Source organism: Phycodurus eques, chromosome 23, assembly GCF_024500275.1.
Source record: "Phycodurus eques isolate BA_2022a chromosome 23, UOR_Pequ_1.1, whole genome shotgun sequence".
Lineage (NCBI taxonomy): Eukaryota > Metazoa > Chordata > Actinopteri > Syngnathiformes > Syngnathidae > Phycodurus > Phycodurus eques.
In genome coordinates, this window is record NC_084547.1 from 6,308,133 (window position 1) to 6,320,440 (window position 12,308).

Consider the following 12,308-nt stretch of genomic DNA (forward strand, 5'->3'; position numbering starts at 1 on the left):
CCAGATGTATCCCTTGACACTTTTCTATTTAGGCAGGGCTTGGAAGGCTTAGGGTATTTCCGAAAGAGCACAAAAGACAGGAATAGGTGAATTTGTGAATGGTGAACCAGGACTGCAGGCGATTGCGGTACAATTTCTTTCTGCAGACAAACCGTTCTTTGAATTGTTTGTTGTAGTTGAGCTTCGTTCAAGCAGGGGTGAGCAGACATTTTGTGCTGTGTTGACGTCAACGGCACGTTTTCTTAGATTTCATCGTGAAAGGAGCTCCGCCTCAGCATTCAGAGTCCTGAGCCTTTCAGAGCCGTTTGCTCTCGGTACACAGATTTTAAAGTGTCTGAAAAGCGCCGCTGCTGAAATGTTGTCGCTACGGCAGGAGGTGCAGGCGTGAACCGCATGCTTGCGTTTGCGCATTTCCTCGGGCCACGACAACGAAGGCTTGACATAGAACCGACCCTGATAATCCACACATTTCCTTTGCAAAATCAAGACAGAGTTGACCACTTCAACTGCTGCCGATGCAAATAAGGATTGTTGTGCCTCAGTGGACGTCTACGCTCCAATGAATGCCATTGAAATTGTTGGGGATGTCAAGAACATAAGCACATAAAGCACACGCATACATCCTTGTTGTCTTCTAGGTGGGCTGCAATCAGAGCACAAAGAAGGCGCAGGGCCAGTAGGCCATCAAACGACGGAACATATGCAGCTACCTGACACTTTCATGATCCAACGTTCGTTTGATAACAATTTGAAACACGCTGACACATTCTCCTCTCGCTCTCTGGAATGCTCCTCTTCCTCCTCCTCGTTGTCGTCCTCCTTCATCCCGGCGCGGCTCAGCCTGTTGTTGTTCTCTAGCGGCTGCATTATTTCAGTGCTGACTAATTATCGCAGCATGACAGCGGGGAGGAGGAGGTGTGCCAGAGAAGGGCAGTCATGCAGGAGAGGATGATGAGTGGCGACAAGGTGCGGAAACAGCGCACTAGAGGTAACGTGATGGCACGGGAGGCGAACGCCAGGGTGACGGGTGGGAATGAAGTTGCCCCTCTTGCCTTAACGATGGCGTAGAAGCACAACATTGAACACTGCAGACAGAAGAGGAAAAGGAGGACACGAATGGGTCCCAAAAAACAAATCAACTGACGGTGGCCTTGAAAAGTGCCATTGTTAGTGTGAAAATGCTCAAGAGCAAATACATTTTTCTATTCCGCCCACTTTTTCGTCCTTTTGCAATTCTCAACCGATTGAAATAATATTCACAAAATTGCAGTCATTCGGGCTTGTATTTTTCACATTCGCAAGATTCCCATTTTCCACCATTCTATTTAAAAAAAAAAAAAAAAAAAAAAAAAAGGTATCTTTGACAACATTTGATGCCGTCATACTTCATTATTCACACAACAACCTTCCAAATATTCACAGAATTCAGGATATTCAGACATTTTTTCACAGCCAACCTCTCCCATCTTTACAGTAAAATTCACAAATCAAGAGAGAGATTGCATATCATACTGTTCAGCTCATCCAGGTCCTGTCTGAAACAGTTTCCCAAACTCCTAAATCCCCACAAGAATTCCAGAGTCAAGAGAAATTTGACAGATGAATGCCTTCTTGCACATTTCTTGACTGATTCAAATCATTCCTACTTCAAGTATGACATTCTACATTGAAAATATTCAATTAATTACATAGCATTTCAGGACAGTTTCAGCATTCACACACAATTTCATCACAAATTAAATTCTCTAGTTACTAATGTAATATCCTAATTATTTTGAATGCCTCACGAGAGGCTCCATTTCGATACGTGTAACAATCAGTGCATGAAGCTCTATTTTGCATTTTTCTTTGTCGGACAAACTGCTACGTTTTGCCCAGTTTCTAGCAAGTGAGCACACTAATGAGCCAGTGAGTTGAAAGTAGGCCTTGTGCACGTCACACGCACGTGCTGAGCACCGACAGCGAAGTCAATTTTGTCAATTAACACCCCGCACGCGCGGCATCTGCCATATGTTCCGTGCCTGTCAGCGTCACTGTTTCGTGCGTGTGCGCGCGACTTAATCTTCAGCGCCATCACTTTGCTACAAGGGAAACAGGAATTGGAAACCCATCGCCTCCCTGTGCCCAACCACCTGCTTTGGTCAGATGATTTTTGCTCCCCCCCGCTACGTTACAATCATATGCGTGCGTGTTCGCTTCTCAATGAAACGTGGCGTCCCCGACGAGTAGCGTCCGACGGGGGGCATCCATGTGCCACTGTTCTCTCCCAGCAAAACACCTGCTGTTCTGCTTCTGACAACATCCGCCTGACGGCCAAGACAAAGGAGAGAGGAAATACAAAGTGCCCAAGGTGGAGCCGCTAAATTATTTCAGAACAGAATATCTATACACGCTGGCTGCTTGTCAAACAAAGCAAGAACAATCATTTGCAACACCTCCAACGGATCAAAGTAAGGATTTCTGCACTGTAATCGAGTAGCAATCAACCATAATTCTATGTTGAGGATGAAGGGTGTTTTGCTTATTTGGGCAAGAAGGTCACACATTCGCAACACGAGGGTCCATGCCGAAGCAAAGCATGGCACTGTACCCGCTCACCCGAAGGCCTTTTCGGCCAATCATCAGAAGCATGCAAAAAAAGCTATTTAGGGAAGAGGCATGATAACAACGGTGAATGGAGACGGAAGGAAGCTACGGCGACGCCTCGAGATACGAGTGAGCCGACGTTTTTGCTTTGACTTGCGTGCACAAACTTGAGGTGCAAAGGCTGTATGGTGGCAGCGAAGTCAACTCACTTCGCAATGAGCAACAAATAGTGAACAGTTCTTCAAAAAAGAGGTTTCAAGATGTTTAGTCACTCCCAGTTAAGGTTTAGAGTCATACTAAACATGAAACGAGAATTGCTAGTTGTCTGTTCATAACAACCACATAGTTTAGTTTTTAGACTGCGAGCTTCATGCTAAGGCTGACACATATAACCCTTTAAATAACTGACATTTGAACACAAATGGTGCAGACATTTAGACAATCAATATCACATATTCTTTAGCTTCTGCAAGGAGCCGTACTGTTGAATTCTTTTTAATTCTATTTATTTATGTCTTTACTAAGTGTTTTTGCAAAATACAATATTACAGAGTGCTAATTTTCTCCCAAAAATTACATTTTGTGTTGGATTTGTGAGAGGCTGGAACGAATTAATGACATTTCAATTCATCTTAGTGAAGAAAGATGAATTGAGATATGAGTGATTTGTGTTACAAGCGTGGTCACAGAATGAATTAATCTAGTATCTCAAGGCAGCATTAAATGAAAAATAGTAAAAAAAAAAAATGTTTAAAAACCGCATCTCATATCGCCATGGTGTTTAAGACCAAAAATCTGCCTTTCTTTCACAATGACCGAAATGAAAAAGTGAATTTGTGCTGCTTCGCCTTGCAAATAAAGCAAGTATAGATCTGTCTGATCTTGAGTCTAACCATGCTGCCCTTTTGCTGGAATAATGATGGAGATTTTAGACCCGCCACGACACTCTCGAAAAACAGTCCAAATATTTGCCCAAGTTCAATTAGCTCTGGCGCCAACGACCAGACCAATCAATGGTACCCGCTGTGCCGGAGGAGGCTGGATTAAGATTTCGATCACAGATCCAGGGAAATGAAATTCATAGATACCTGTAATAGTTATGATGATCTCAAAATCATGACAATCGTTATTTTCATCACAAATGCATTTTTCTTGTCTTAACATTGAGGGGCTAAATATAAATATAAACACAACATGCGTTTTTTCTACGGTTACGTGCCAGCAAAATATTAGAAACTGCAATAATAAACATGAAGGCAGGCAAGCTCTTCAGGTTACATTGGATTGCATTATATTACATAGCATAGATGACTGCAGCATTAACACCAGAAGTGCAGAATGTGCACTCATTTGCGTTATCTTTCAACATGCATGCAAAATCCCAGATCTCGTGTGTGTGTGTGTGTGTGTGTGTGTGTTGGAAGCCAGTGAATGACCTTGTATGATAGTCAACATGCTACCAGGAGGCTCTGCTATTGCAAGTTAAGTGCAATTACAAGCGAGTGACGCGCGCGCGCACACCTCCAATTAATAACATGCCAATCAGACGGCTGAGACTGGCAACTTTTGCACGACTATTTCAGCTATCGGGACGTCATGGTTTGATTTTTCATGAAGTCTTACGGTTCCACGTTGCTGTGTTGACCCATCCCGCCATCCTACAAATGGCCGAATGCTCTAAACTCGACTAAACTAAAGGAAACATTTAAAAGGGCAAACTTCCCGCCGCTGTAATGGACCTTTGGCACAAGTGGATCAAATTAAGAGCGCATAAGACAACATCTTGTACAATTACTTTGTCCAAGGCCTGTACTTTGGCGAGTCAGAAATGAAGCCCCTGAGAGCGCAGGTTAGAGCAACGCATTTTACTCTAAATCTGTTCTGCTTTGATGAGATGAACAGATTGTGCCTCAGAGTGTTTGGCAGAATTAGAGCTTCCTGCACAGATGAACGGATGGAAAACGGAGTAGAAAATGCAAAGCGTGTTGTCAAATGGGATGGTGGGAATCAATGGGAAGCCTCTTCCTGGGAGTGTGCATTTTGTTGTTGTTCCCCGGCTCTGTGCTCTTCCACGGGATCAAAACGTGGAGGCGGATCAAGTGGGGAGATGAAAGGCGGATATGTCGAGTGGATGCGCAAAGTGAATACATCACATGGCGGATGCAGTGTGTGTGCAGTGTCAGATCAATCCGGTTGCAATGTGGGATTAATGTTGCACCGGTGGAACATCCAACATAATAGATCCATTTCCTCAGGTATGATGGACTTGTAGCCATTAAGCAAAAAGACCGAGAGTCCGAAGTAAAAACAACAGTCGTGCAGCTTCCTTTTATTCCGTTCTTTGCCTTGCCGACTGTCTTAAAAGTCTTGAGATTTACTTTATATATATATATATATATATATATATACATATACACTTGGGGTCAAGAAAATTGGCCATGGGAAATTGCACGAAGAACGTTATTCTCAGGAAAAGGCGCTATCAACAAGTTGAATGTGGATCTAGGGCCAAAGCGTTTGTAAACCTACTTGCTTTGAAATATACTGTAGCCACGCACGCTCTTTACACGCACGTGGGTGCTAAGAAGCGAAACCAAACTGTGTTTGTGCCTCCGTTCTCTAAAATGAAATCCAGTTTATTGTACTCCTTTTCTCGCTCCTCACTCATTGTGCTGACCCCAAATGACTCGTGGATGGCCGTCTGGGTGGCCTGCCACTGTGCCGACATCTTACAAAGGGGGCAAGCGAGAAGCCTGATTCCAAATAAAAATGAGTTTCTCTACTAGGAGCTCTTCATTGAAAACCACATCAAGCAGAACCAATGATGTGAGAAGACAAAGCCCCAAACACGAGGACAGAGAGGGTGATTTGCTGGGTGGCGTTTTGAGCCAAAGGTCACCGTTTCGCTGACCTTCTTGCCTCACTTCCTCTCGCCGCCTGTAACCTACGCTGCGTCCCCTCCGGTCTGCCTTTTTCTCTGCGGCCATGACATGAACCTTCTCTTATGCGACAGGTGCTGAGCGTTCTGTGGGGTTTCAACGAACGGAAAAGAAGAATCCACACATGCGTGATATGTGCGCTCAAATGAGAAGACCGTGAACAAACACGCTGGTGGTGGTTATTCCGAGGCGACATCTGTCGTCATTTCGCTCATTCGCTGCTGCGGGTGTTTATATTTATAAAGTACCTTTTTCAATGGGTAGGAGTGCAAGAGGGTCTCGTGCAGCGTGTCTGTGAAATTCAGGGATGTAAACCACTGTAATAAGTATCAGATCCCTGTAGATGGCGGCGTTGCATCGCTTTGGATTTGAGATCGGCACGGCGTTTGACAAGATGAGGGGCTGAATCTCGGCTTTTCAAGTCGACGAAGAGGGATGCGCGTGCCGACGCAATAGAAGTCGGCACTGTTTAGGCACCTCGCACTCAAACAGAGTATGCATATGTATTTTCGAAACAGACTGTCGTGGTAGATAGTAGAGATTGTGTGTCGCGATCGCGAGAAAAGAGCAGATCTGTAAACAAATTCCGATTTTGAAATCCTTTCTCACTCTTGTTTTGTTGTATAGTTTAAGGTGGCACATAAGTCAAAACTATTAGCGTCAGACACTGCTCGTTTTCTCTGCTTTTTGGTTATGAAACCAACCCATGTTCTACTGTTGGTTACGAAAGAAACTTTTTTGCTGGTGAAAGAGAGTCTGCTCTCCGTTTCAGTGTTCAGTGATAATATCGTCTCAGAGCACAAATATCGGTGGGTCTTCAAAGATCAGTCCAAATGGGCTAAAACGGCTGGCGATAAGGAGGAGTGCCTTGAAAAGAGTGAATAGGAGAAGAAACTTGACTTTTAAGGATGTCATTCAACGACATTTACGGTGACATGAGCCCAATTGGCAGAATGGCGGGACAGAGTCATTCCCCCAATATTCCTCCTTTTAAGAAATGTAGATTTGACACTTCTTAAATGTCATGACAGCTCTGTTCTGCACGGGGAAAGGATTGGACCGGCGCTAAAGAAGCGTGCGTCGTACGACTCTGGTGTGATGACATAATCTGAAGACTCCTTCAAGTACAAAGAAGCGAAACGTGTGCTCCGACGACGACAAGACAGGTTACGGGAGCTGAGCTTGGCTGAAAGATACGCTCGGAGATAAAGAAATAAATCAATCAAAGTGCATCACATATCTCAGAACAGAGGTTATTCGGGGCTATCAAGAAGGGAGACAAGAAATGATTTTCTGGTTGTTGCTACAAAAAAGTTTGCTCGCATTGTCTTCAACACTCTGCAAACAAAACCCAAACTAATAAGATTGAGCGCTGTAGTGCTTCCTCTGCCCTCTTTTTCCTCCCCATCATTACAGTCAACAGATTTAGAAGTTTCACAGATGTCAAGAAGCATTTACGTCTCGCGTGAGGCGATGAAGATGAAGGGAAAGACCTGCTAATCCCTTCTCTCCCCTCCACTGCGCTCATTGGGAACTCCTGTACCGGGCATGAGCTCCAACAAGATGCATGCAAGCGGGAAAAGCCTGGCTAAACGAGCAGTTTAAAAAAAAAAAAAAAAGTTTAAAAAGTATCTAATGCATGAAGCAATTGAGTGGGACGTTTTGTTGATTGAGAAAAGTTCCAGGAAGCCACGCCGTGCAGTGACACACTGCTGCTTCGAGGAATTGATCATTGTGGACATAAGCAGACCTGCTGCACGCAGGGCTGAAAGAGGGACGAAAAAGGCCAAACAAAAGACTGTCCTCATTCCGTTTTGCGCACGGAGGGGACGAGTGCGACGCCAGCAGGCAGGATGCCGGCATGTCGGGAGCGGGCGAAGCCATGGGCTGACATTTTGCGCCTTCTTTCTTCTCACGGCTGTTCCTGACCGGATGGATCGTGAGCAGGAGAATTGCCAGACGCCACTTTTCTTCGCGTCCTCCTTTTCGTTGTGTATCACCTCACTGGGTTCCTCTTCCCCCTGAACTTGGCTGACGTCGACGGAGGCTGTGCTCTGCGAGGAGGCTCTAATGAGGTTCACTCGGCGTGCTTTCAAACAATCTCCGCAGCAAAAGCAGAGGCGCATGCTGGGAGGAGATGGCGTAAATGAGGGGATCTGTCCAGGAATCAAGAGGACAGAGCAGGAGAGATGGAGCTTTCAAAGAGACTCGGCAACGAGGTGGAGGCCCAGTCCGGTCCCGTGGAATGAGTTATCTAACATTAAGAGATTGTCCTCATGTTATCCCCCCCCCCCCCAAATATCTGATAAAAAGTTAGAAATGTTAACAGTGGCGAAATATTGCAAAGCGCTGTCAACACTGACTGGTGTACATAAAATTAATGTGATATTTACTTTGACATTTGTTTGAGGAAACATCACCAATTCTCTCATGTGCGCTAGAAGCGGACAGTGAGAGGAAAATCGAGGAAACAAGCAGTGGATGAAGAGAAAATGGAAGAGCTTTTTTAAGGTGACTTGAGATACGAGCGAAGCGATGTTGGCAGCAAACGTGGTAAGCAAAAGTTTGGAAGAGAGTCATGCAAGTCATCGAAAAGAGGCTTCAAGCTGTTTAATGCCGAATATAAGAACGAAACCTCAAATAAAGAGAAGTACACCTTGCATATTGAAAACGACAAAACAACTTTGCCTTAGGAATGTCCCCGCTAGCTTAATGTTAACACATAATGGAAGGGCTAATGAATAGCATCGCTAGTTGCGGTGTTATAAGCAAGCAAGGAAGGAAGGAATTCCACTCCCCTCCATTTAAGGTCGCCATTCCTACCCCCGCCAAAAAAAAAGTGACACACAGTGCACGCGGGTCCAATCTGGAGGCGCAGTGGAAAAACAACGGTTTACAACGAGCCAAACGTGGAAAACATCTCCTTAATCTCATTAGTCGTTCCTGGCGTGGTTAATTTAACCAGCAACTATGGCCTAACATGATAACATTTCGAAATGTCCCTGCAGCTTCCTGCTGCTGATTCTCGCCTCGGTTTGTAGTTTGAGATGTAAACAACGCACTTGGAGGCCCACGGCATTCAGTAGCCAATACAGAAGTTGTACTGGAGACAATAGCGCTCACTTTTTGATTAACACAACCTCAAAAGGCAACTGTTATTTTGCATAGTAATCCACCGATCACCGTTACAATCTAACAGTGCAGCCACAACAAGCACCATCTTGACAAATTGGGGGGGGAAGGGGATGCAAATGAAAGTCTCCTGCTGGATGATTGTCTACATGCGGCCATTTTGTGCCCCAACTCCAAGTTCAAAAGCGAAGACGAGGGCGAAAAGAGACAGCCCTACTGTAGATGTGTGACAAATGACTGTGCCTGCGTGGCTTATCCTGAAAAGATGCCACACAATTGAATTTGCACCCTGACGCCCCTTTTAATTTGAAATGTTTGCCATCTTGCTCCCTGATTTGTACAATGTTCTCATGTTATGCAAAACCATTTGCGATATGCATTCAGTGCGGCGTCCCTCGCTCTCGCCGCATCCATAAATCATTTACCGCCTGACGGTTTTATGCCCAGCCGGGCGTGGCACTGGACAGCCGTTTCCTGGCCCTGCCCCTCGTTTGACTTGAGTGCTAATCATCAAACATTTCAGTTGCAAATACATCTGCTTTGAGCACTTTGATGACTTGTCTAAAAAAAAAAAAATTAAATGCAAATGAGCACTTTTTTGCACCCGAAAATAAAGATCCCCAAATCTTAGCAAGATGCAGTCTGCTTAAGTGCACATGAAAGGATTTGGAGGTGCTAATAAAGTCATTTAAAAAAAAAAAAAAAAAAAAAGTGATTCATCGTTGTCTGGTCAATGGCTCACTCAGCTACAATAGTCCTATCAAAAGTTTCACATGAGGACAACCCTTTCGGACAGTTTATTAAAAAAAAAAAAAAGTGCCGGTCGCATTACATCTTCCTCCTCCACTCGCCACCGGCAAAGAGTGAAAAAGCAGAGTGCTAATTTGAAGGCTATTGGAGGGTAAGCGGATTGCGCAGAGTGAGGCTCGGGGCTTAGTGCAGATTTGAGGTCAGTGTGGTTAACGCTGGAGAGATAGCGGTGGGAGCGCCACCGAAACCTGCAGCAATAGACCTTCCCCTGCGACACTCATCTGCCCATCTTTAACCCGCAACTTGCGGTTCTAATCAAGGGAGAGCACGAGGAAAGCAGAAGAGAAAGGGACGCTAGTTCCCGCACGCCTCATCAGAACGTACAAACATCCCAGCGGTGATGCGCGCGGCACTCGTTTGTCGTACTCAGCCGTGGCCTCGCTCTCTTTCGAGCACATCGTAGCCGGCGTCCTTGACATAAAGTCAATCATACGAGACGACGCAGGCTTCAAAAGAGTGGCATGCGGTAAGCGTGGCTAGCAAAGTTAGGACCGAGGCTAACCCGACACCAGAGGAGTCCGCGGAAATGTTAAACGACTGAAGCAGGTGATGCTGGGTTGCCGTGACAACGGCAGAAATGCTATTCACCTTCGAACAAGTCAGCGTCGCATTATCAGGATTTCCAAGCTGTAGAGTTACGAGACAGACGAGCTCTTGGTGGAGACGACACGGCACTATCGCCATTGTCATATAATTAGATGCTAAGCTTTGAAACTACGATTATGTTCGCAGGTGTAAGTCTGGTGTTTAAAATGACACGATAATGCACCTTGTCCACCTGACCACCTCTACATCGCAGTGTAGCATCCCATTCGCTAAAAGCGCCTTCAGGCAATCCGCATGCTCATACCGAGCCGTAAAAATAACGAATGTAACAAGCTCCCCACTGAATTGAACACTCAAAACCTTCTCCAAAGAAACAAACAAAAAATTGTCTTTCGAAAACAAGCCTCTAACAATTGACTTCTTTTTCACTGCATTTTTCATTGCACGAGATGTAAATGAGTAATGCAAAACATGTGGGGAAATATGCATATAGTATGTGACGAATGCACTGTATGTTAGTATATGGGCATGAACAATGTAATTAATTTGGGTATATTTGCATATACTGTTTGAGTAAGGTACTTTGTGATTTGCCGTTCCTAATCTTTCAAATTTCTACTATTTTCCCAATTTTCTTTCGTACGTGCAATAGGGGCTGCAGATAGAAATGAACCAAATTCCAAAACATAATATTAGCACAAAGCACCTCTGCGATCGCTGACATAAACGAATAAACTAAACATGCAGCGCGTGCTTGAAATGTGATCACGTCGACATCACAGCCCGTGACAATTGAATTGACTGAATCCAAAAAGTAATGCACGTTCATTGGAGGTCACCGTTCACCATTCTTTATTTATGTCAAAATATATTACCTTTGCGTTTCAGAGACGAGCAAGAATCCAGTCCATCTGTAACACTCAGGCTTCCCTCACATTGTGATGACCTAGTTTGCCGGTGCTGGGGCGCTTCCTTCATCTTCTAATACTGCAAAAAGTGCGAACGACGGTGGAACTACATCCCCTTTGTCAGTCGTTCGCATGACATTTAGAATGTTTTCGAACAGCGGCGGTCATCGGAGACTCAGTTGACTTGCTGTTGTCCAAATGCGGTCGTCCACGTGAGCAATAAAAAAGGAAACGTTCGTTTGCTGCAAGAATGACCTTTTTGCCTCCTTTGTTCCCGCTTCTCATTTTCTAGGTCAGCCACGGAGGACGTGGAAAAAGGGAGTTAAAAGAAGGGTGGGGGTTTACTGCTGATTGCCTCCCATTTTTACACCACAAAATACGACACTGCATCGTTTCTGTTTATTAGAGGCCGGCGTCAGGATTCCCACATCAAACGTGACCGCGCTGTGCTCGAAAAAGTCGACCGCTTCAAATTTATGAGATAATGCTAGCAAGAGGGGTGGAATAGTGTCACTTTAGCCGGACTACTATCCGCACACAATTGACATTTTGCATTTCTTGCCCTGCTCACACCCTCCGTCACGTGCTCGCCTAAATGTCAGGTGGAGCCTCGCTGGGGAGTAATAGTGTTTGTAGTCCATAGACATAATCATAACCATAAAGCCATGGCTACGGGGCACTAGAAAATGGTGCACGGTGCTGCTCTCTCAGAGGCACTAGAAATGCAATTATAATGATAAATGAGAACAGCAAATGCACATATAATAATTTAGTCACTGCCCAGCTTCCAGGTGTGTATCAGGACCTCTGACGAGTGCAAATTATGAAAGCAGGGCTAAAGTTACAGTAGTCTTGCTTGCGTTTCACACTTGCTTAGCTTGTACTTTGCAAAATATCATTTCCGAAATCATTTTATAATTTATACATTTCAAAATATCATTTCATATCTTTCAGGGAAAATAGATGACTGATTGACACTAAACTCTCCACCTGATTCTTGAAAACACGCACACAGTGTTTATTATTGCGCTCGTAGTTTTGCTCGGCGATAACAAGTGCGTTCCAGAACCAATTCAACACGTATCTCAAGGCCCCACTGTAGTTGGCGCGATCAAATCCGATAGCTTGGTGTGTCGTGGCTTCAGCACCACGGTCAGCTCCACGCTGCAGCCGTCGACGGTGATGCTCATTAAAAATGCGGGCAAATCCCAGTACGTTGCGATCACGTGCAGGTACACGCAGTTCCCCCCCCCCCCCCCGTTAAATACGATGAGCTGGCCCAGCCTGTTAATTGAGCTGCCACTGAGGGATAACAACACAATTAATTGTGTTTAGCCACGTCACGGCCGAGGGACCAGGACGGACTGGTGGGCACTGTTAGGGAGGT

At 45.0% G+C, this 12,308-nt stretch overlaps 1 protein-coding gene across 18 annotated transcripts in view; it reads right to left on the reverse strand.

Annotated features, from left to right (window-relative positions):
* LOC133397963 (neurexin-2-like) overlaps positions 1–12,308 on the reverse strand; it is a 249,840-nt gene that overhangs the window by 41,444 nt on the left and 196,088 nt on the right. The window lies entirely within an intron of this gene.